Here is a 23,402-nt window from a genome sequence, read left to right on the forward strand (position 1 = left end):
TATAAAACAAATGGTGTTAGAGGAAATGCAGTGTGATCTGTGCTGAATTTCCTTATTACAACATCAGTTTCCAAACACTAAACACACACACTATGCTCCAGATGCTGCCGTGGGCTGGAAGTGAAGAGATGTGAGATGCGGTTCCTGCTTGCAAAGAGCTCATTTACAATCTATAGGCAAGATAAGCCAGCCAAGACTTACCTCTTGAGTGATATAGCATAAATAGGTAAATGTAAGCAGTAACAGCGGTCAGTTGTATTTCCATTAGTCTACGGTCATGGGAAGGCATCCTGGAAGGAATGATCTAGGGAAACTCTTCCCTTCTGCCCTGTCTCATAGCAGTTGGTACTGTGCTGAGCTCAATAAACCCTTGTTACACGGATGATCATATCCACTTCCATTGCCTCAGTTACCAGGCCTATAGGCTGATGACTTCCAAATCTGTATTTCCAGCCCACGTAAGCACTTTGAGGACTGAATCCTTGGCTTACATAGTTCAGTGCCACAAAAATGTCTTGAAGATCTTCCAGGTGTAAATGTCTAAAATTATACTCAGTATCATCTACCCAGTACCAAATTTCCTAGTGCTCTGGGAAAGCTGCATTCAGTTGGCTCAAGCCAGAAGCCTAGAAGTCATTCTTCTGTATCACCCCTCACAGTCCAGCAATGAATAGGAAGTTGATTCTAGCTATTAAATATGTCCTTTGCGTGGCCTCCTCTTTCTCTCCATTACCCCACAGCAGCCCAAGCCACCCTCACTCCTCACTGGGACTGTAATAGCTTCCCAGTTGATGGTGCTTGACCGTAGTTACTCTTCTCCAGCTTTCCACACAGCAACCAGAGTGATCTTTCCAGAACAGAAATCCAGCCATAAGCTCTCCTCTTTTGGAAACTAGAATACTTCTCTGGTCCTGAGGATAAAGTCCAAATTCCCTAACTATTTCCCCTGGCTTTTTCTGATCCCTTCAGTAAGGATAAGACACTCTTGCTATTCATCCCACTAGCACACCATGTCTACCTTTATCATAATATTGATCATGCTTTATTATAATTGCTTGTTTCTTATTGACCTTTCTGCTAGGCACCAGGCTCTGAGATCAAGGACTGTGTCTCTATTGTTTATTCAGTCCCTCAGCCCCTGGCAGAGTGCCTGGAAGAGTACATGGTGGAATACTGAATGTATAAATTCATTACCTTAAATGAATTTTTAACAATAATTTCCTGCCTTAAAAATGAATAGAAAGCCTCTAATGTAACTCATTGCGGAGTTTGGTTAGTCATGTAAATTTTCTTACAGCATGTTTTTTAAGTTGTATACTCAGGTAAGAGGTTGCAATTTCTGTCATTATATCTGGTTCTCTTGCAGAGATCAACATTACAAAGCCTAAGGGAAAGTCAGAGAGGTAGGCATGGGAAGAAAAAAAAAAAATCTCAATAAAAAGAAACTGCCACTTTTTTTGGCCTCTGATGCCGTGTGTTTTCACGCATGTACGGTTCTCTTTCCTTTGAATTATTCCCTTAGTCACTTGCCAGAAAGGAGAATTATTGGACAAAAGGGAATGAGCCATTTTAAGGCTCTTGAAATACTGCCAAATTGTTTTCCAAATACATCATATCAGCAAATAGCTTTGAGCAATGGACAGGGGTGTCTGTTTAATCACACACTTACCACCACTGGGAAACGTCATGAAAATCTTTTTTGCTAATGTCATAGAGGGAGGGGAGACAGTCTTCCCCATTCCCTCTAGCTAATGATGGGTCTTTTAAAATCTGCTCCTTCAGGCAGCCCTTTCTGAAGGGCTGAAGCCCTTTCTGAGGCTGTGAGGCTCGCAGCCTCACCCTCACGGGTCCCTGGGGCACAGCCTTTCCGCTGGACCGTGGTGGGGTGCGGGGGCGGCGATGGAGGGAAAACATAACACAGACCCTGCCATTGTTAGGGGTGAGGTCGCAGGAATAATGCTGAGAGAAGGGATGAAAAGAACGATTCTCCACTCTTGACTGTCGTGATTCCCAGGGATGAGGCAACAGCTCCGGCGCGGGAAGGGATGGGTCTTTGCTGCAGCCAGATGCTCTTTTCCACTGCTGCCTTCCATTATTTCTCATCTGAAGAGGGTGAAGGGGTAGCCTCGCAGCTGAAACAGATTAACTTTGGTGCCAGTTTCCTCCCTTTGAGTGATTGCCCTGGACCTGGAGACATTCGCAGATAGTCAGAAACTGTTTAGACAAGTAGGAATGTGGTTGAGGGTCCATATGTGTACGAGCCAAGCTTCTGGGGCGTGTGCACCATCCCTGCCTGTCAGTGGGAGCTGCGTGGGGCAGAGAGCTCTCTTCCCTCTCCTTCTGCCGCTGCTATCCCTCATCCTGTTTTGTCTGTGCTACCGCAGCAGCTTCCTGTTGCCCTGAACCTTCCCTCCTGTACTCTGTTGCCAAAATGATGTTTCTATGACATGCACGTCCGATCTTGTCTCTCTCCAGCTTCAGCTGTCAGTGTTTCCTCACTGCATAAAATCCGAGCTCCTTTTCCCACTCTGTGGGTGTTTACCAACCAGCTCCCAGACTGCTTTTCCAGACTGGCTTCCCCCTCTGCTGTGGACTGCGCCCTCGCTGGTGCGTCCGTTCCCTGTGAGGACTCCTGTTGCTCCTTCTGCCTCTGTTCTGCCTGATTCTTCCTAATCCCTCGCATCCCTCCTCAAAAATCAAGGCCCCTCAATTATCACCTCTTTGGTGGATTTTCCTGGATTTCCCCTAGCAGTTAATCACGCTGTCCTGTAACCTGCACCTACATGGTGATGTCTACCTTTGTTTCTCTCAAAGCAGAAATTATCGCCTTCCTTTTCTAGGTTTGTATTTGTGAATCTCTCAGCCCCATCACAGTATTTTGCACATAATAAGTGCTCAAAAATGCTTCCTTTCTGCTAGCCTATTCTTAATCTTTTTAGCCTTCAGCGTGTTCGTATTTTCACAGCTGAAAGGAAATGTAGAATAGTTTAATCCTTTTTTTCTTCTTTTTTTTAATGGTTAAAAATCCAAAGCTCAGAGAGAATTGTGGAATTGTACAGGAGTTGTCTTTTTGCGCTTTCAGCTTGCAGGGCTCATCCATGTTGCTGCGTGTGTCAGAATTTCCTTCCTTTTTAAGGCTGAATGATGTTCCGTTATATGTATAGACTGCATTTTGTTTCTCCGTTCATCCATAGATGGACAGTGGATTGCGCTCACCTTTTGGTTACTTTGAATAATGCTGCTGTGAACATGGGTATACAAATATCGTTTGAGGCCTTGTTTTCAATTCTTTTTTGGTATATACCCAGAAGTGGAATTGCTGGGTCATATGGAAATTCTATTTTTAATTTTTTAAGGAACCACCAAACTGTTTTCTATAGCAGCTGCACCACTTCACATTCCCACCATAGTATACAAGGGTTCCAGTTCCTTCACGTCCTTGACTCACTTGTTATTTTCTTCTTCTTCTTTTTTTTTTTTTTTGGATAGTAACCATCCTAGTGAACGTGTGTTGGTACCTCACTGTGGTTTTGATTTGCATTTCCCTAATGGTTGGTGAGGTTGAACATTTTTTCGCGTGCATATTGGCCATTTGTATATCTTCTTTGGAGCAATGTCTGTTCACATCTGCCCCTTTTCTACTGAGGTAGTTTTTGCTGTTGTTGAGTTGTAACGGTTCTTCACATATTCTAGACATTGAGCCCTTATCAGATATATGATGTGCAAAAATTCTTTTTCCCAGCCTGGGTTGTCTTTCCACCCTTTTGACTGTGTCCTGTGACTCACCGAAGGTTTACTTTTTATATAGTCCAGTTTACCTGTTTTGTTCCTTTGGCTACCTGTGCTTTTGGTCTTATATCCAAGAAATCATTGCCAGATCCGACACAGAGCTTTTCCTGTGCGTTAGTTCTAACTCTTACACTTAAGTCTTTAATCCATCTTTAGCTGATTTTTGTATACCGTATAAAGTTTCATCTTCATTCTTTTACATGTGGATATCTACTTGTTGAACAGTTACATGACACCTCATTTTATGTGCATGATACTCTTGGGATGGTATAAAGATCTAACAGATAAGAAAACAGAAGTTGAAATATGCCTGTCTGCCTAGTCATCTTTTCAGCATATTTACTGAGCTGAAGACCCTCTAAAATCAGGGTCTGATTTGTAACCTAGGTAGGCCAAAGGCATAAAAGAAGAAGAAGAAGACTTTTATGATATCAGTATAAGCTAAGAAGACAGGAATGGAGTAAGAGGGGAAGAAATCGCATAAGCAGCCAGCCCTAAACAGAACTTAGCGGTGGGCTTCAAGTTCACGTGAGACTTGATGCCGGAAAAGACTGAGAGCAGGAAGAGAAGGGGGCCACAGAGGATGCGATGGTTGGATGGCATCATTGACTCGATGGGCATGAGTTTGCGCAAACTCCAAAAGATGGTGAAGGGCAGGGAAGCCTGGCACGCTGCAGTCCATGGGTCGCAGAGTCAGCCACGACTGAGGGATAAACAACAACAGCAGTTTCTCCACCTGCCCTTTTTTCCCCTCCTTCCTCGTGACTGTGCTTCTCTGATTCTCCTAAGGTAGCTCCTTCAGTTGGCTGATTCTTTTGAAATTCTTCTTAGAGGGTCATTTATAGCTTTTCCACCATCTGCCCCAGCCTGTTTTCCTTGAGTCTCTCCTTGCCTGCCGTGATGGGTCCCCACTCGAGCTGTGCTGGCTCTCACCGCCGCCTTTGCTCCCTTTAGCGCACTGCTGGGTTCCTCCAGGGCCTCATGCTCATCACTGTGCCTCCATGGGGGGCGGCACAGCGCTGACCGCAGACGTGGGTGCTCAGTGAATATACTGAGAAGATGACTAGGCAGGCAGACTTTGTTCATCTGTAATCTTGAGTGCACAATCATTATATTCATATTTGCATTGATATCATCTACTCATTCATAGTGATGATGAATGTACAGTCATTCGGCTCATGCTCTATGTCTTGAAAGTGAAAGTGAAGCCGCTCAGTCATGTCTGACGTTTTGCAACCCCATGGGCTGTAGCCTACCAGGCTTCTCTGTCCATGGGATTTTTCTGGAGTGGGTTGCCATTTCCTTCTCCGGGAGATCTTCCCGACCCAGGGACTGAACCCAGGTCTTCCACATTGTAGGCAGATGCTTTACCGTCTGAGCCACCAGGGTTTTTAAAAGATCGTGTGCCATAGTCTCTGCCTGCCGTTGACTGCAGTCCACTCAAGAGAAGGTGAAATACTTTTATATACACTTCACTCTTCTGTGTAATATGTAGTCCTTGCAGCAGTCAGTGAGTGCCAGGGAGGACTGGTCTTATCTCCATTCACTGTTGGGATATTGCTGCTGCTGTTGTTTAGTCCCTAAATTGTGTCTGAATTTTTTTGCAACCCCATGGACTGTAGCCTGCAAGCTCTTCTGTCCATGGGATTTCTCAGGCAAGAATACTGGAGTGGGTTACCATTTCCTTCGCCAAAGGATCTTCCCAATCCAGGGATCGAACCTGCGTCTCCTGTGTCTCCTGCATTGGCAGACGGATTCTTTACCTCTGGAGCCACCAGCAAAGCTGAGGGATTTGGCTGAAGTCTCACAGGCAGATGATCGAGGTGGGACTTGAACCTGGTTGACTGACCAGACAAGATGCTTAACCACTTTAAGCACCTCGGTTTGTTCATCCACAAATTGAAGATAGTATCATGTACTTCCTAGGTGGTTGTGAGTATTGAAAATCAGACAGCGTCCGTGAGTAAAGAGTTTAGCACAATACTGGCACATCATATAGGTGCTCAAATGCTAGCTATTATTATTTGTCTCTGCAGCTGGTGTTTTGTCCCTGTTGAAGCACATTATGTGTTTATTACTTTGGAAAAGAGGTTTGCAAGTCTCATCACAGTGGTTTTGTCTCAGTTTGTTGGAACTATTAATAGCCACTCCTGTTCACATGTGAGGCCTATGTAAAGTTCCTCATGTGATTCCTGTCTGACTCAGGCGCTCAGTGAATGATTCCTTTACTTCCCTCCTGGCTTTGTGCTTTTATGAACAAATTACATGGGACTTGATACTTCTAAGTCCAGAGGCTAAGGAATAATCCAGTTTGGAACAGAACACAGACCCCCTTCATAATTTCCAGACTGTGAGTTCTTTTCACTTACTCTGCACTCTTCCCGGCATTCCTTCCACATTTGTGTGTTTGTGTGTGTGTGTGTGTGTGTGTGTGTGTGTGTAGCAGTAGTAGTACTAAGTGAATTTAGTTTGGTAGGGTCACCGAGCATAACAGAAGCTAATCTGTACCAGCATCTTATTTTCAGTTTGTAGAGGCCACCAGGCCCTTCTGTGATCAACAGTGCTGTTTGAATTAAAATGTGACTAAGGGTCTCTTCAGTGTTTCTTGAATTAAGTTTATTATGTGTGCTAATTTGTACCTAGAGGCTTTTGTTGTTATTTGTTGTAGTGACTGTGGCAGTAATGAGCCCGCTCCCAGCATAGCTTGGCACATGCCCCATAGTCAGTCTATTTGCATTTGGCAGGACTCCATGGTGTCCCCTGAACAAATGAATCAGCCTGTTTGGGGGATGGGGAACTGAACCATAGGGAGGCTGCTAGTGCTGCTTGTGAGCCTCAGTGATCCTGAGATGGGGGAATCCCAGACAGTTCTTGTTCTGTTTGCACCTGGATTATTCCTTAGCCTCTGGAGTAACAAGCCCCCTGTAATTCATGATGAAAGCACAAAGCCGGCAGGGTAGGAGTAGGGGAGGGATCGGTGCAGGGAAGGAGTGAGGAAGGGAATCATTCCCTGAGTACCTGAGTCAGAGAGGAGGCGCATCAGATGCTTTCCATAGGGTTCACGTATAAAGAAAACGGAGTGGCTATTAATATTCCCAACAATCCAGGATTCTGATCTGGTCTCAGGACTGTCTGCTTTATTGTGGTGGGTAACACTTAGTTTATCCAGCAGCTGTATTGATCCAAACATTTGGAGAACTTAAAAAAAAAAAAATCTTCAAAATGGTCCCAAAGCAGACACATTAATGCTTACACACCCCTGATTCTCTTTACAACCTCGTGAGATAAACATTACAACTCCATGAGATAAACAGCTTCATGCATCTTTGAGAGGTCATGCACTTTGCTGAGATTATACAATAAAGGATAGACTAAGAATAGAACCCAGTTTTTCTGACAAATCACCACTGAAAGTTCCTCTCATTATAAGATTTGACATAGGGACACTCCTGGTGAACACTCGGTGCTCCCAGGGCAGGGAGCCCGGCCCGTGTGTGGTCCCTGGTCAGGGAGCTAGGACCTGCATGCCACCACTGAGGGCCCATGTGCTGCGAGTCAGGATCCTGCAGGCTGAACTAAAGAGCCCGCATGCCACAGCAAAGAGCCTGCACATGGCAGCCAGGACCCAGCACGGCCCGAGAAAGACAGATGCAACACAGAGCAGTGTATTATCGCACCGTGGGAGACCCGGGTTGGATTCCTGGGTCAGAAAGATCCCCTGGAGAAGGAAATGGCAGCGCACTCCAGTATTCTTGCCTGGAGAATCCCCATGGACAGAGGAGCCTGGCAGGCTACAGTCCACGTGGTTGCAAAGAGTTGGACGTGACTTAGAGACTAAACCACCACAGAATGTCCTGTTTTCAGTTCTAGCTTCTGCCCCCCTCACTGAGAGTCTTAATACTTCAGATCTAAAATAGTTGTAAGCATCTCTAGCTGAGATCTGAGTTGAAGAGAAGAAGCCTTGGTTAACAAGAAGGGCCCAAAGACAAGAGTCAGGAATCCTGGCTTTGACACTTTGTAGCTTTTAATCTCTTCTTAAGTTTACTTAGCTGCTTCATACCCCAGTTTCTTCATCTTTAAAATGGGATCAGAAATAGTAACTGCTCATAGGATGGTTATAAGGATGAAATATATATAATAAAGTGCATAGTTCAGTGCCTGACATAGAGTAAATGAATTTAGTTATTATTCTTAAGCTGAACACCCCACAGCTTAGAGAAAGCAGAAAATAGTCTCCGTCTTGCCTTTCCCGTATTTTCTTTTCTTGTTTTTTGCACTCTAATCCTAGGTTTATTAAACACAGCCCTTTTATTCTACACAGTAAAGTACAAACACAACATTATCTAAAATGCTGCTGCTGCTAAGTCACTTCCATCGTGTTGGACTCTGTGTGACCCCATAGACAGCGGCCCACCAGGCTCCGCCGTCCCTGGGATTCTTCAGGCAAGAACACTGGAATGGTTGAATGCTACAAAGTTTTAAAACTCAGAACAGAAAATTTGTAGTACTGACTCTACGATAAGAGCCAAAAAGGCTGCCAAGGTAAGCTGTAAGACCCCCATGGATACCAGCACAGCCTGGGGTTCCGTGACAACGGGGCAGAGCTGGCTCTCAACTCGCTCACCATTTTCAGAGAGAGAAAGGGAGCCATGGGGTATGTGTGCATGCATGCCGCGTGCATGAGTACATGTGAAAAGACACATGTAATTTGGGGGCAGATAACAGTGGGTATGTGACCCTAGAGGTCAGGAGAGGACTCGAGCAGGGCCAGGCTAACTGGAAGGGCAGCTGCGTAAAAGCACACTCTTTCCTGAGGGACCATGCAGACCCGCAGGCTAGGGCCTGGCCGGGCCACCAGATTGGCTCCGGGTCATCTGTGGGATGGAAAGCCCGCTCCCAGGCGGGGGCCGAACCATGACCTGCAGCCCTCTGCTCATCCCTGCTGGCTTTGCCACTAAGCTGAGTCTCGGGCACCAGAAGCTGGGAGCTGGCCAGCCAGAAAACTTGGGGGGGGGGGTCTTAATAGGCAGGACCCCAAACCAACAGCCCTGCTGCATCTGGAAGTCCACTGCCAGGGGAAACGTGTCGGTCGCTGCCCACACCTTTGAAGCCTGCCCAAGTGAGGGATTTCTTTCCTACCGATCCTCCGTTGGCTGGAAAAGTGACAAAAGTGAGTCGAGTGAGATGTGAGTCACAGGGACAGAGCTTCAGCGGCCCTGCTTGTCGGGGCGGAGTCGGAGCTGGAGGGGCTCGTGTCCTGGCAGCGAGGTGGGGGGTGGGATCACCACACACTGGGACCTGCGTGCCCTAGGGGACCATGACCTCCTGCACCCTCAGGTGACCTGCGCCACCTGGGAGGCGGTGGCAGCACTCTTCTGGCAGGCTGAATCACCTGGCAGGTGGCCGAGGCCAGGGGCTCAGCCCAGTGGTGACAGTGATCCTCCTGGCCACACATTTGTCCTCCATCTCTGTGCTTTAGTGCCTTCTGGGCTTCATCTGGATTCTCAGACTGCGCACAGGCGTAGCCTTTAGACAGATGAGGGTGCATCCTTTCTGGAGGCATGTCAGTCATGTTTATTTTCCTGAAGCTGGAGAGGATCGTCTCGACATGATCCCTGGGCACATTCCTAGTCAGCCTCCCAGTGTGCGCCTCAGTGGATTTAGGGGAACAGCTCCCTTTTCCTGTCCTTTCCTTCTCCCTTGGGTGGTTTCGATTTGGAAGGGGAATGCCTCCTTCTGTCCTGTCTACACCGGGAAGGAGTGCGACTCGGGGTGCTACAGAGCTAATGGCGCTGGCGCTGGGGCGTGTGCTGAGACTTCCTGGGCGGCTCAGTACTGAAGAGGAGCTGGAGGAGAGCTGGTGCTGCCACTCCCACTGGCAGCGCTGTGCCTCGAGAGTTTTATCCCCGTCCGGGGACGGTTTTATCACCGTCCTTCTCCTCGCTTGACTCTTTGGAGGCCCCTTTTTCTTTAGAGCGATCCTTGGACTTCTCATCAGAGCACCCTTTGCGTTTGGTAGGAGGAGGAGGCCTAGTGCTTGACTTGTTATCATTTTCTTTGACTCCTAGAGAGCGCATCTTTTTCACTCCTGAGAAATCCATCCTCCCTTCTGAGGTGTTCAAAGCCGCATCAGCAGCCACACTTGCCTGAACTCACTTCTGACTTGGTTCTGAGAAACGATCCCTCATTGACTGCAGTTTACCCCAGAGTGTAGCATCTTCCCACCGCCTCAGCTCCCTCCCTCTCCCCTCAGCTGCAGAGGCTGGCCCTTCTGTATTTTCTTACTGAAGAACTATAGGGAGATGATCTATCCTTTCCAGTCTCCTCCTCCTGCTTTTCTTCCTCCTCCATGGGACAGCCTGGCTCAGAGCTTACATTCAACACCTGGGACATTCATTTGATTGTGGCCTTCAGTGGGTTGAGAGCATCTTGTTGATGCATAACCCTCTGCCTTGTAGACATGGAAAAAGAAGTGTTTCCAAGCCTGGAGTTGGGAGGGAAGTCAGTCTTCTTAGTCATTGGCAGCACGGCACAAAGCTGATTTCTGTGACTGAGCTATGGTAGGGACCTCTCTCAGGACCCACCATTCTCTGTCTGGTTACCCCCCTCCCTGAGTCCCATACTCATTGACTCATTAGCAGTCGCTCCCCATTTCCTGGGAGCTTCCCAGGTGGTGCTAGATGGTAAAGAACCCACCTGCCAATGCAGGAGACATAAGAGATGGGGTTTGATCCCTGGGTCAGGAAGACCCATTGGAGGAAGGTATGGCAACCCACTCCAGTATTCTTGCCTGGAGAATCCTCATGGACAGAGGAGCCTGGCAGGCTACAGTCCATGGGGTCGCAAAGAGTTGGACACGACTGAAGCGACTTAGCATGCACCCCATTACCTGAGCCTCCCTGCCCCTCAACCCTCATGTGACTTGAAGAGAATAAAAACCTGTGTTGGTTAAAACTGTCTCAGCAGAGCAACAGTGACCTTCAGTTGGTCTCAGCAACCCAATCCTCAGGAGATCTTGTATCAGAGCCTTAATCTGTCTCTCCACAAAGATGGGAGCTCTGGAGAAGCTAAGAACCTTTTCTCAAGATGTAGAGGGGAACGTCCCCAGTCCTCGTTCTACCTTGAGAAGAGACTAAAGTCAACAGGGATCAAGGTGGCAGAGACAGGTAGATGTCAGGTTATAGTGGGTTTCAGCCAGTGGCAGTACCACGCCCTTTGGGATGTAGAAAAGCGTGTGTGTGTGAGGGGCATGGGACAGTCCTGCATAACAGAGACTTGTCCCTCCCCAAATTCCAACAGAGTGCCACCTCTCCTCTGAGAATCAGCTGGGGCAAAATTCCTATTATTAATGTTTCTGCAAGTAGAAGAGCCAAAATGGAGAGTTATGATCTGTAGCTGGGAACCAGGCCCAGGCTCCAGAACGTGCGGTTTAAGAATAGCTTTACAGAACAGATTTAAATTAGCTCACAGGGAAAGGGAGAGTATTAATAGAGGCCAAGATATTAATAGTGGCAAGTCTAAGTTAGCCGAGAAGGCCCGTGGCTTAGGACATGTAGCCTTCAACCACCGCTTGTCTCGAGCCTTGTGCCATGTGTTATAGCTGCAGCTTCGTGTATGGAAAAGGGTAGTTTTTCCAGGACTGCAGGTGCATGTGAGAGTAGGTGGTGTTCACTAAGCATCCTTAGTGACCGAGTTGGAAAGTTAACATTTCAAAGTTAGGAGTTTATATAGGGGTGCTGTACCTAACTTTTCTTAAGAGTGTGTGATTTCACTGGCGGCTTATGTCTCCTACATAGACATCAGGAGACATAGACATCATTTTTTTACCTACTATGGTCTCTTGCACTGAATTATGGCCAAATACAGGGATAATAAGCACATGTTCCAAACAATTAGAAGATAAGGTTTATATTTGTACATAGCATTTAAAAGCATAAACCTTGCCTTATTTTTTTCTCTCCATAACTATGTTAAGAAGGTGGCTTTCCTTCTGTTTTACAGGTGAGAAAACTAAGGCTCGGAGAAGTTAGGTGACTCACTGGGGTCACATGACTAGTAAGTGATGCCAGGAATTTGAACCTACATCTTCAGATTCTAAATCCTGTCTAGTTTCCACTGTACCGTGCATCTTTTCTCTACCTTCAAGAAGCTTACAAAATACTTCTGCATCTGAAGTAATAATGTTCGTGATGAAACTTGGAGCTATTATAAAGACAGACTGCTTCCTTATAATCCTTTTAGAGAAATTTTCCTGTCTAATTTCACTCTGTGTTGATATTTTAGAAAGTGTGTAGGTTTTTATTTGGTTGGGATTGATTTATTAAGATTAATGACTCATGTTATATCCAGGTTTATGGAAAGCTCATTTCAGTGCAGGATACAGTAAAAGTTGAAGGTTCTAACAAAAATAAAGTACCAAATTTCTGTAGAGGTCAGGCATGGTGAATAGGTGCAAGGTTTTTAATATAGAAATATTCAGTCTAGATATTAAAATGCTGGACTTGCTTCTGTATTTTTAACTGCTACAGTGGAACATTATTTTCTCAGAAAAGGGCTAAGGTCAGAAATGGTTGGTTTCAATCACAGAGCTTTATTTAGAAAGGAACCAGGGTTGAGCCTGAGACGTGCTTGAGGAACCTGCAAACTTTTGTCCTGAAGTCATGGAAGAGATTGAGACTCTGGGAGAGTCTAGGGCCCCAGAGGATCCTATATTACAGAGTCGGGTTGCCTCGAGATGGAAAATTATCTGAGAGCTGAATTTTCGATTCTGATATTTATTCAGCTGCATTGTTCACACAGATGCGGGAAGAGAGGATACCTGGAAATAAATGGAATAAGTGGTTTCTACCTCTTAAGATGGAAAGATCCTGGTTCTTCTTTTTCTGAAGTGGTCAGTACACACTTCCACACCTAGAGACAGCTCTGAATCAGCTAAGTGGCAAACAGTAGCTCGTAAAGTAATAAAGCTTCAGGGCACCAGAGCCCCACTGTGTCTCTGCCCCTTCCCTGTGAAATGCTCTGTACAACATTCAGGATTCATTCAGCTCCATCTCTCCCATCTGATAACAGTCTCACATCTTAAAGTAAAGATAAGTTGTTGTAGACAACTTCTAGGAGATTTTTGCAAATTAAGAGGTACGATGTATATATTTATCAGGTCCCCGTGTATATCAAGGGCTTCCCTGGTGGCTCAGATGGTAAAGAATCCGCCCGCAACGCTGGAGGCCTGGGTTCGATCCCTGGGTTGGGTTCGATGGAACCTGGGTTTGATCCCTTCTGGGAAAGGGAAGGGCTACCCATGCAGTATTCTGGCCCAGAGAATCCTCATGGACAAAGGAGCCTGACAGGCTACAGTTCACAGAGTCTCAGACAGTCAGACACGACTGAGTGACTCTCACGTATATCAAGTATAATTTAAAGATTTTAAATTTTATGTCATTTATACTTAAGGCAACTTGATAAGGAAAGGATATTTCTTCTCAGCAAACACTGCTCGAACAGCTATATATTCATGTGGAAAGACATGGACCTCACTCTGACCCAAAATGGATCATAGACCTAAACATAAAAACTAAAATTATTAAACTTCTACAAGAAAACGAAGCAGAAAATCTTTCTGACCTTGAGATAGGACTTTCTTAGGTAAGAAATATAAGACACAAAAAAGCCTCAGCTACTTAAAAAATGATAAATTGAACAAAATTAAAGACGTTCACTCTTTAAAAGACACTATTTAAAAATAAAAAATAAAACTCAAGTCATAAACTGGGGGAAAATATTCTCAATATATATATCTGACAAAGGACCATAACCAAAATATATATAAAGAACTCTTAAAACTCAATAATAAACAAAAAGTGAATTTAAAAATGGACAAAAGATTTGAACAGACATCACAAAAGAAGATAACAACCAATAAGCACATGGAAAATGCTCAGCATCATTAGTCATCAGGGAAATGCAAATTAAAACCACAACGAGACACCACTGCCTACCCACTAGATTGGTTCTGATGGCCAAGTGTTGTGGAAAACTAGAATGCTCACAAATCGCTAGTGTAAACTGATAATGGACAAGCACTTTGTAAGACAGTTTGGCATTTTCTTTTAAAATTAAGTGTGTACTTACCATGTCACCCAGCCATTTCACTTATAGGTATTCACCTAAGAGAATTGACATTTTCACAAAAAGACTTGCACGTGATTATTCCTGGCTGCTTTATTCACAGTGGCCCCAAACTGGAGTGTAACTGTCCATTAACAGGTGAATGGATAAACAAATATGGTAACTCCTTAAGATGTTATACTATCAGCAGTTAAAATCAGCAATTAAAAGCTGATTCACGCAGCAGTCTAGATGAGTCATAAAACTTTATGTTGTGCATAAGAAGACAGGCACAAAAGAATATTGACTGTATAGTCCCATTACTGTGATACGCTAGAGAAGACAGATCCTTGGGTTGATGGAATTGTTCTGTCTTGATTGTGATGGTAGTTATATGGTGTTTACATTCATCACAACCCATCGGCCTGAACTCCTAAAATCGGTGAATTTTATTGCGTATAAATTATATACCTCTGTAATATCCATTTTAAAACAAGGGGGGAAACAAAAAGAAACGTTAGCTCTAGAGGTCATTCTTCTAATGGTGTATACTGACCTATAAATTAAACAAAAGCCTTTCCAATAAATCACATGGAAGCCTTGGGGAGTCTCTGTGTGGGAGTGTTTTTTCAGATATACATAGTTCAGGCAGCTGGATTGATGTAAATGAGGGCTCCCAGGGGGTAGACAGGGCATTTATTTGAACACCTGGGTTAATCTTTGAAATTGGGTTCAGTCTCTCCTTCCATCCTTTGAATTACTTCCCTGCTTTTATATTGAGTGCTGTGATTAGGAAACAGAAGCCAGGCTCCGGAAGGGCCCCACGCCTGGTTCATCTTGTACCTTAAGAGTAGCTTTTCCATATTTGCTTATAACCAGCCAGTTCCAGAAAGCACTGGATCTTACACTCTTATTCTTGTATATCCACAGTCCGAGTACCTTGGGGAGAGTCACTCTGGTACAAGTAGGAAGCCCTACTTGACATTTCCAACCCTTTCTCTTTTCCTGGGGTCTTAAAATGTCAGAGACTGGAGGTAAGTTGAGATCCAGAAAGTCAACACTTGTGCTTTATTAATGGGGAAACCATGACTCACAGCATAGAAGTGTTCCCTCCATGCCCAGCTAACTGACTACAGAGTTCAAAGTATAACCCAGAGCTGCATGACCCGCTTCTTTCTGCAGCACAGCTCATCAAATTATGACGACATTTAATCGACTGTCTTGAACAGTGTAGTGCAGTGCTTCTCAAACTGGGGTCCTTGGGCCGTGTTGAATAGAGTCGTGTGGAGTTTGTGTCACCGGACCGCACTCTAGACCTACTGAGTCTGAATCTCTGTTGAGACTAGGACCTGGGAGTGTCTCCCTATGAACAGGTGTCTCAGTGATCCGGACACACAGGAGAGTTTTAAATACCACTGTTGCTTAAGAAAGCACGAAACCAGGTCTTCAGGGAAGCAGAAACCTGTGAAGCTGTCTTCTCTCTCTTACTTGGAGTAGGGGAGATGCCTGAGAGAAGCTTTTGTCCTAGAGGAAAGGAAACAGTTTAACTATATTTGTGGGCCTTATTTGTCTACCCTTTCCCCATCTTTGCCCTCGTTTTCCCTGGCAACTTTCGCTTAATTCAAAGCATTGAATACAACTCAGATCAGAACATTGAAGGACATGAAAGGGAAACCCTTCGATGAAATGACCTTTGTTCCTCCAAAACGTAAAGGGTTGGCAATGATTCATTTGCTGTTTTCTCAATGGGAGAGGTAATTTCACTAATGGATTCCCTGAGTCCTCTGCAAAAAGACTGACCTGGTCTTTGGGGAATCAATCTCATAGAATTCAGTCAATGTAATCACTGATACAAGGCTCTTTGGTTTCCCAGATTGTGACCCTCTCCCTCTCACACGTGTCTAATTCATTTTACTCCTTTGTATAGCATGCGGTAGGCATAGGATGTGTAGAATGCACTGAGGATAGAGAATTGTGGCTGTGGCTCCCTTCTCCCCCGTAAGTCATAACATAAAACCTGCTTGCTCAAGCTGGAAGTCTTAGAGACTTCCCTTGTTCTTCCTTCTCCCATATCCCCCATATTCAGTCCATCAGCAGAGTCAGCCATTTCAGCCTCTGAAATAATCCTGAAAGTATATATCCTTTGTCACGGTCCTGATCCAGACGCCAGTTGTCTGTCTGAGCTCCCTACTCATGCTCTTTCCACCCTGCCCTTCACTTGCTACATGCCAGAATGATCTTTAAGAAATGTAAAATACGAAAAAAATGAAAATCCATCCAGTGGTCTCATGTCTGTTTATTTAAAAATACAGAAGTATATGGATTAGGGTGTGAAAGTTCCCTTAGTCTCTTGAATACCCATTCTCCTCCCCAAGAACCCATTGGTAACAGTTTGGAATGCTTTTCTGAGCATTTGTAAGACACTGAGTGTGTAGGTGTATACTATATATGTGAACCATATGTACACACATGTATATATGGTGGTATGCACATATATGAATCTATAAACATACAGGGTTTTTGATAACAGTAAGATCATACCACATTGTTCTTGCTTCTTCAGTTCTAATGATTCAGTTTCCTTAATATACCCCTATTGAGGGATCTTGCTATATTGTTTTTAAATTGTTTTTTTTTCTTAATTTATATATTTATTTATTTGACTGTACTGGGTCTTAGCTGGGGTCTTAGTTGTGGCACATGGATCTTCAGGTGCAGCATGTGAACTCCTAGCCGCAGCACGTGGGATCTAGTTCCCTAACCAGGGATCAAACCCAGGCCCCCTGCATTGGGAGCACAGTCTTGGCCAGACCACCAGGAAAAGTTCCAGTCTTGTCCTATTTAGGATAATAGCTGTGCTTCATAAAGTGGCCTCCAGGGCTTCATCACGCCCTGCCCCTGCACCGTCCTCCTGATGGTCTCCACGGCTGTCTCTCTGCTCCGTGCCCTGCGGTCAGGTCCTCCCAAGAGCCAGCGTTCCTTTCTCCTCGGGGCTTTTGCACATGTTGTTCCCTCTGCCTGGGCTGCTCCGTTAGGTGCATGACAGTGATTCCAGCACGATGGACTGGGTCCTTGAAAACACACACATTCTCTGGCACCACGCATTACTTATGCAGTGAATAAATGTTTTGCATGTTTGTATTTTTAACAAATATGTAGATACTGTGGCTAGTAAAATAATTGAGTTAATGAATTCCTAGTGACTTTTGTTTATTAATAAATACTAAAATGTATATTGGGGTTCCTCTGTGGCTCAGTGGTAAAGAATCCACCTGCCAGTGCAGGAGACGCAAGAGACATGGATTCGGTCACTGGGTCGGGAAGATCCCCTGGAGCAGGAAATGGCAACCCACTCCAATCTTCCCTGGAAAATTCTATGGACAGAGGAGCCTAGCAAGCTGTAGTCCATAGGGTTGCAAACAGTTGGGCCTGACTGAGTATTCACACAAAATGTATATTATTGTTCTGTGGGGGAATTCTCAATTTTTTTAAGGTGTTTTTTTTTTAATATGGACCATTTTTAACATCTTTTTTGAATCTGTTACAGTATTTCTTCTGTTTTTTGTTTTGGTTTTTTGGCTGGGAGGCATGTGGGGTCTTAGTTCCCCAACCAGGGATCAAACCTGCACCCCCTGCACTGGAAGGCGGAGTCCCAGCCACTGGACCGCTGGAGAGGCCCCTCAAATTTTTAATTTTATATCAAATTTTATTTTGAAAATGATTGGCCTACAGGAAATGTGTAAAACCCAGCATGTGAAACCCTGCTTAAAGCAGCCACAAATCGCTCTTCTAGCCTTCCTTTCCGTGGTCACCTTTCCATGCTGTTTTTTGTCCTTCATCCTTCAGCTTCAAAGACATAACTTTAATGCCTTTTCCTCTTCCTGCCATTTTTATTCACTGTTTTGTTTGATGATTTTGCTATTTAAAATCATCAAGACTGGGAGTGGCTTATACACACACATACTCACGATGTATACACTGTATATACACACTACTGCATGCACGCTACTATGAATAAAAGAGATAACTAATGAGAACCTACCATATGGCAAGAGAACTCTACTCAGTGCTCGGTGGTGACCTAAATGGGAGGGAAATCCAAGGAAAAGGGAATATATGTGTGTGTGTGACTGAGTCACTTAGCTTTGCAGCAGAAGCTAACAAAACATTGTGAAGCCACTATACTTAAATGTTAAAAAAGAAATGTGAGCTCCTTAGCAAAAAAAAAAAAAAAATTGATTAATTAAACCAAAATAAAATGCCTCCCAAACAGAGTGCTGAACTATTCTCCAGAGGCCTAAGCACAAGAAGATCATCATGTGCCTTATGGAGAAAACACATATTAGATCCTCATCAGACTTGAGCTGCAGTCCTGTTAGTCACGAGTTCAATAATAATAAATGAGCGGTATATGTTAAATAAGGCGCCTTTATACAGAAACAAGCATAAAACAAGATTATGTAAAGATGATGTGGCCAGAGGCTTGCAGGAACCTGACCGTTGAATTTCCTCGAGGAGAAATGATTCGGTATTTGTAATTCAGTGTTTGTGGTGACTTTATAGACCATAACTTTGGTGAATAATGAGAGTTAACTGTACTTGTATTATTCTCTTTTCCTGGAAAGTTCCTCCTCCAGTATTTTTTCTGGAGAGAGTTAGCAAAACTCCTCTCATCCTTTGAAACCCAGTCCAGATGGCATCTGCGCTCTGCAACATGCCATGACCCCTCCACGCAGAGAGCGCTCTGTCATCCCTCCGTTGGAGCCCTGACCTCGGCCACTGAGTGCCCTGTGTACTGTACCTGCCTGTCCTTCCCTCAGGCCATGGGATCTCAAAGGAGCTAGCTGGCGCTAGGAAGTGCTAACATTTGTCCGCATCCAGTAAGTGTTGATTGAATGACTGGAAGGAAAAGGGGAGTAAATACTAGTGGAAAAGAAATTGAAAGCGAAGGAAGTGAAAAATAGATTGAATAATGAATTTGACAAGAGCATGTGGAAAGGACCCCTGAGTTGTCATTTTGATAACAAACTGGTTCTGGGTCCCAGAATAGTTCACATACTTAAAACCTGTGTTGATTAGCTAGTGCCCTGAATTGCCTGAAGTGAACAAAGAGTTTGTGGAGACACCTAAGCCGAGAAGGGAAACCTGGCTTCCAAATCATCTTGATTTAGGACTCACATTTAACGCAGGTGCATTTCACTCTGCGCTCTGTGTCTCGGTTGTTCTTAGACTCCAAAGGGTGGTCACTGCAGCTTCGGGCTCCTGTCCTCCCAACCTTCTCCCCAGTGAGAGAGAACACCCACTCTGAATAACACGAACAAAAGCCCTCGAGCTGAATCTTACTGTCAGATCGTACTGGCTCCTCTGTCCACGGGGTTCTCCAGGCAAGAATACTGGAGTAGGTTGCCATTTCCTTCTCCAGGTTAGAATCCCAGAGCATACCACAGAACTGAGAGGTTTTGTTTGTTTTCACCAAAAGAGGGGACAAATAGACATTCTTCCCTTTTTTTTTTTTTTCCTTTGGTGTATCTTTCATTGGAGAGTTATATAGTATATAACATCTATCAAGCACTGTGCTAAATTTTGGAGATTAAAAAGCCCCTGACCTCGGAATGGACCCATCTTACAGTAAGGTAAAGTTCATTCTGTGCCAAAAAAGCAAAGAAGGTTCGTTAGAGTCAGAAACATTATTACTCAGATGAATGCTGCTGCTGCTGCTAAGTCGCTTCAGTCGTGTCCGACTCTGTGCGACCCCATAGACGGCAGCCCACCAGGCTCCACCGTCCCAGGGATTCTCCAGGCAAGAACACTGGAGTGGGTTGCCGTTTCCTTCTCCAGTGCATGAAAGTGAAAAGTGAAAATGCAGTCGCTCAGTTGTGTCTGACTCTTCGTGACCCCATGGACTGGAGTCCACCAGGCTCCTCCGTCCGAGTCGGGAGCATATAACTGTGATCCTCAGGCATTTGGATTTGAGGACTGGAAATAACTTTGGACTAAGAGCTGAGAGCTAGATTCTTTCTGATCTCTCTATAGCCATCACCTACTGACTGTGAACTTGACCTTTCATAAACTCTGTGGCCAGTGTTTCTCAAAATGTAGTCAGCACTTCATCTGCATTAGCTTCTCCTTCTCTTTCTGGACCTAAGTCTTGACCCACTGAACCAGAAGATTGGGGCTGTTATCTCTGCAAACTGTTTAAACTCTATGAACTTCTTTTTCCTCACCTGTAAAAAAGGATTTGCCTTGTAGCACAGGCTGGAGGATTAAATGTGATAATGGATAGAAAGCACATGGAATGTAGCAGGAGCTCAGCCAGTGCTTTTTTTCCCCTCCCGAGTGTAAAAAAGTCACCATGGTCCAAAGTAGCTGAAGGATACCTAGAGGAAGGATAGCACGAAGCTTCTTTCTCAGGAAATGTTCCTCTAGAAATGTGTGACTGTTAGGGGACCCGCTGGACTCTTACTGTTTGCTCTTAACTGTTATGGGGCATAAGTGTGATCTGCTGTGTGTTGGGATATAGTTGTGTATCATGTACTCACAGGGCAGATCAAATTCTTCTCTCTTTGTGACGTTTGAGCTGGAACTCAAATCATATCACCACTTGGGAGTTTCACCAGGGAAGAGGTAAGTGTGAGTGATGACTGTGTACATGTGTTATAGGTGGGTTTTTTTTTTTAATGTGTTTAAAGCAAAGAGCTTTTTGAAGATGTATTATTTTTTTAATGTCCCTGACTAGTAAGTTCATTTTATTGACATCAACCAGTAACCTCGGTTAGATTCTAATTACTTAACAGGGTTCTCCTGGTTTGTTGGCAGTTTTTGGCTTTACCCTCATCAGAAAGAGGGAAGTTGAAAGGACACGCCCATTTCCAGGAGTTACACAAAACCCTCTTCCAAGAAATGCCCTGACCCTTCTACAACTTTAGCCACAAGGCATGTGAGATTTGGTATCTGGAAAGATGGTTTGAGGCTCTGAGAAGTCCTTAGTCATCAAAGTTCTGTTATCTTGGGTAGAATACTTAAGGCAAAGCAGAAGATTCTAGAGTTTCAGAAATATTTTCAACTGTCAAGGCTGAAACTAAGGGAGTTCTAGTTAATACTTGGTTTTGGGGAAGAACATATCCCTCTGTTCCAAGAATCTGAATAATCTGATTAAATGAGATGTTACCATGTCAGATTTTCTCGGTTAAAAATGTATAAGGCTCTCCAGGTGGGAAGAGACCTTAGTCCTTTCTGTTTACTGATCTACTGCTTGAATCTCCTTCCCTCCCTCTAGCCTGGGTCAGGGGACAGCGAGTGAATCTTGCCCACCACCTCTTTTTCTAAATTGTTTTATTGGAACACAGCCACTCTTGTTTGCTTACAAATTGTCTATGACTTCTTCCATGCCCCTATAGATCTGAGTAGTTGTGAGAGAATGTCTGATCTGTGAGGCTTAAAATACTTACTCTCTGCTCTTTACAGAGAAAGTTTGCTAACCTTGCTCTAGGCTAAATCCTCTTAAGTATCTCTGATGCTGAGTAGTTCTTCAGTTTCCAAAGGACCCGCTTGGGACCACTCTTTTAGAAAGTTCTTATTTACAGTGAGTAAAAAAAAAAAAAATCTACTTTTCTGTAGCATGCCCCTGCTGACCCTAGTTGAGCTTTAGTATGTGGGATCACCCAGAACACATCAAACCATTCTGCTGTGCATCAACTCCTTGTATCTCAAAAGATAACAATCATGACTCCAGTCAGAACCTCGCTAAATCCTGGGGCCATTGTATTTCAAGACCCTTTACACCACCGAAACTGAGCACAGTGCTCCGTGCGACCTGGCCAGTGTGAAGCTAAATTGGGATCCCTCTAAGTATTCTAGGTGCCAAGTTCAACAGGAAGAAGTAATGGCTGCATTCTACATGGTTGGAGACCTTGGGATCTAATCTGAAGAGCAGAGACAGCTTCGTGTGGGATATGAATTCTCCACTTAAAGCCAGAATGATGCAACTTGTGGGCCATGTGTACCCACGGTGCACATCTGTGGTCTGGGTGGTTGTGAAATGGTTTTGTTTTGTTTGTTTTACTGAATTTGGGCACAAAAGGAAAACAGTCACTTCTGTTTCAACAGAGATGGCGGTGGTGTTCTCTAAATCACAGATGCAAATGGAAGGTTCTTTCTCAAGGGTGGACCCTGATGCCATGTACTTCTTTGAGCCCTGTTGTTGAGTAAAGTGACTTGTGTTGTCTTCTGTGTTCTTGTCCCCTTTACCATCGTCTCTCGCTATTGCAGGCTGTTGCAACAACTTCTTAGTTTTCCTGCCTCTTGTTTTTCCTTTCTCTTGTCGGTCTTCCTCATTCTGCCAGTTAAGGGGACAGCAGTAGTAATCATTTCTCTGCTGATCTGTTCGCTTCAGTGACTCCCCCTTGTCAATAAAGGAAAGATTAAAAATTCGTAGGGTGCATCAACTAAAAACTAAATTTAAAAAAATCTGTAGGATGGTAGTGACTTTTCCAGGACCACCAAACTCTTCCTTTCCTCCTTCTTTTCCACATTCAGAGAAGACTATTCCATGTTCTCTGAACCTGTCTTATATTTTCCCATACCCAGGTCTTGGTCATACTATGTGCTCTATAAGAACTGACCTTTTTTCCTTCCTTCCCAAAACCATATATCAAACCCTGCCTTCTTCAGTTCATATTCATCCATGTTCATTTCTCTTTCTCTCTCTCCCGCTCCCTCTCCTGCCCATTCCTAAAGGTTTGGTTCTCTGCTTCAGTGGTCCAGTTTGTATTGTATTTCCTTTTATGTTGCTTATAAAAATCTGCTTTTTGTTTTAGGGATATGTGATCATGTCTTACCTCCCTGCATTGTTGCAAACATTGGAAGTTACTTGAAAGGAATGTTTGGGTCTTGCCTCCTTTCTTTATCCTTCAAAGCATTTAGAAGAATTTGTGCTTGTTTTAGTGAATATAGCTATTGACTTGTCAAGAACAGTTAGGTAGCAAGAAGAGTTGAATTGGAAGTAGATGATTTTGAATCCAACGGAGTGGAAGAATCCTGATACTTCTAACTGAAATTCAGAGGAGTTGCTGTTGTGTGGTATAGGGCCAGACAAAGGACAAAATAATGCCTCTTACTGGTGAAAAAATAAGTTGGAAATCTGGGAATCGTTCATGGTGTTAACTCCTTTGCCAGTTACATGACCTCAGAATGTCCTTGGGCTGCTTTTGATTCAATAACTGTGTTCTTGGCGTGTGTCATGCAGTTTGGTCCTGGCTGCCTTCACACCTAATAACCATATTTAATTCTCAAGTCAATATTATTAGCTTTGTTATTTCCCCTTTTATATATTTGGTTATTAAGGCTTGGGAGATGTTAAGTTTGTCCAAGATTGTAGAGCAAGAGTCTTTTACCCTAATCGCAAGCTTTGCTTTGCTTATCACAGTCTGAATCGTCTATCTTCTTCTCTCCTTACCTCACTGTCTCATTCTCATTGCTCTCCTTATTTCTCTGCACTTGTGCCCCTTGGT

The 23,402-nt window shown here is 44.3% G+C and overlaps 1 protein-coding gene and 1 pseudogene across 2 annotated transcripts in view; one reads left to right on the forward strand and one right to left on the reverse strand.

The window, feature by feature from the left end:
* Window positions 1–23,402, forward strand: part of GAB2 (GRB2 associated binding protein 2) — a 178,048-nt gene that overhangs the window by 84,702 nt on the left and 69,944 nt on the right. The window lies entirely within an intron of this gene.
* Window positions 8,997–9,890, reverse strand: LOC138427224 (RNA-binding protein with serine-rich domain 1-like; annotated as a pseudogene).

This window comes from Ovis canadensis, chromosome 21, assembly GCF_042477335.2.
Source record: "Ovis canadensis isolate MfBH-ARS-UI-01 breed Bighorn chromosome 21, ARS-UI_OviCan_v2, whole genome shotgun sequence".
In the NCBI taxonomy this organism is placed as follows: domain Eukaryota; kingdom Metazoa; phylum Chordata; class Mammalia; order Artiodactyla; family Bovidae; genus Ovis; species Ovis canadensis.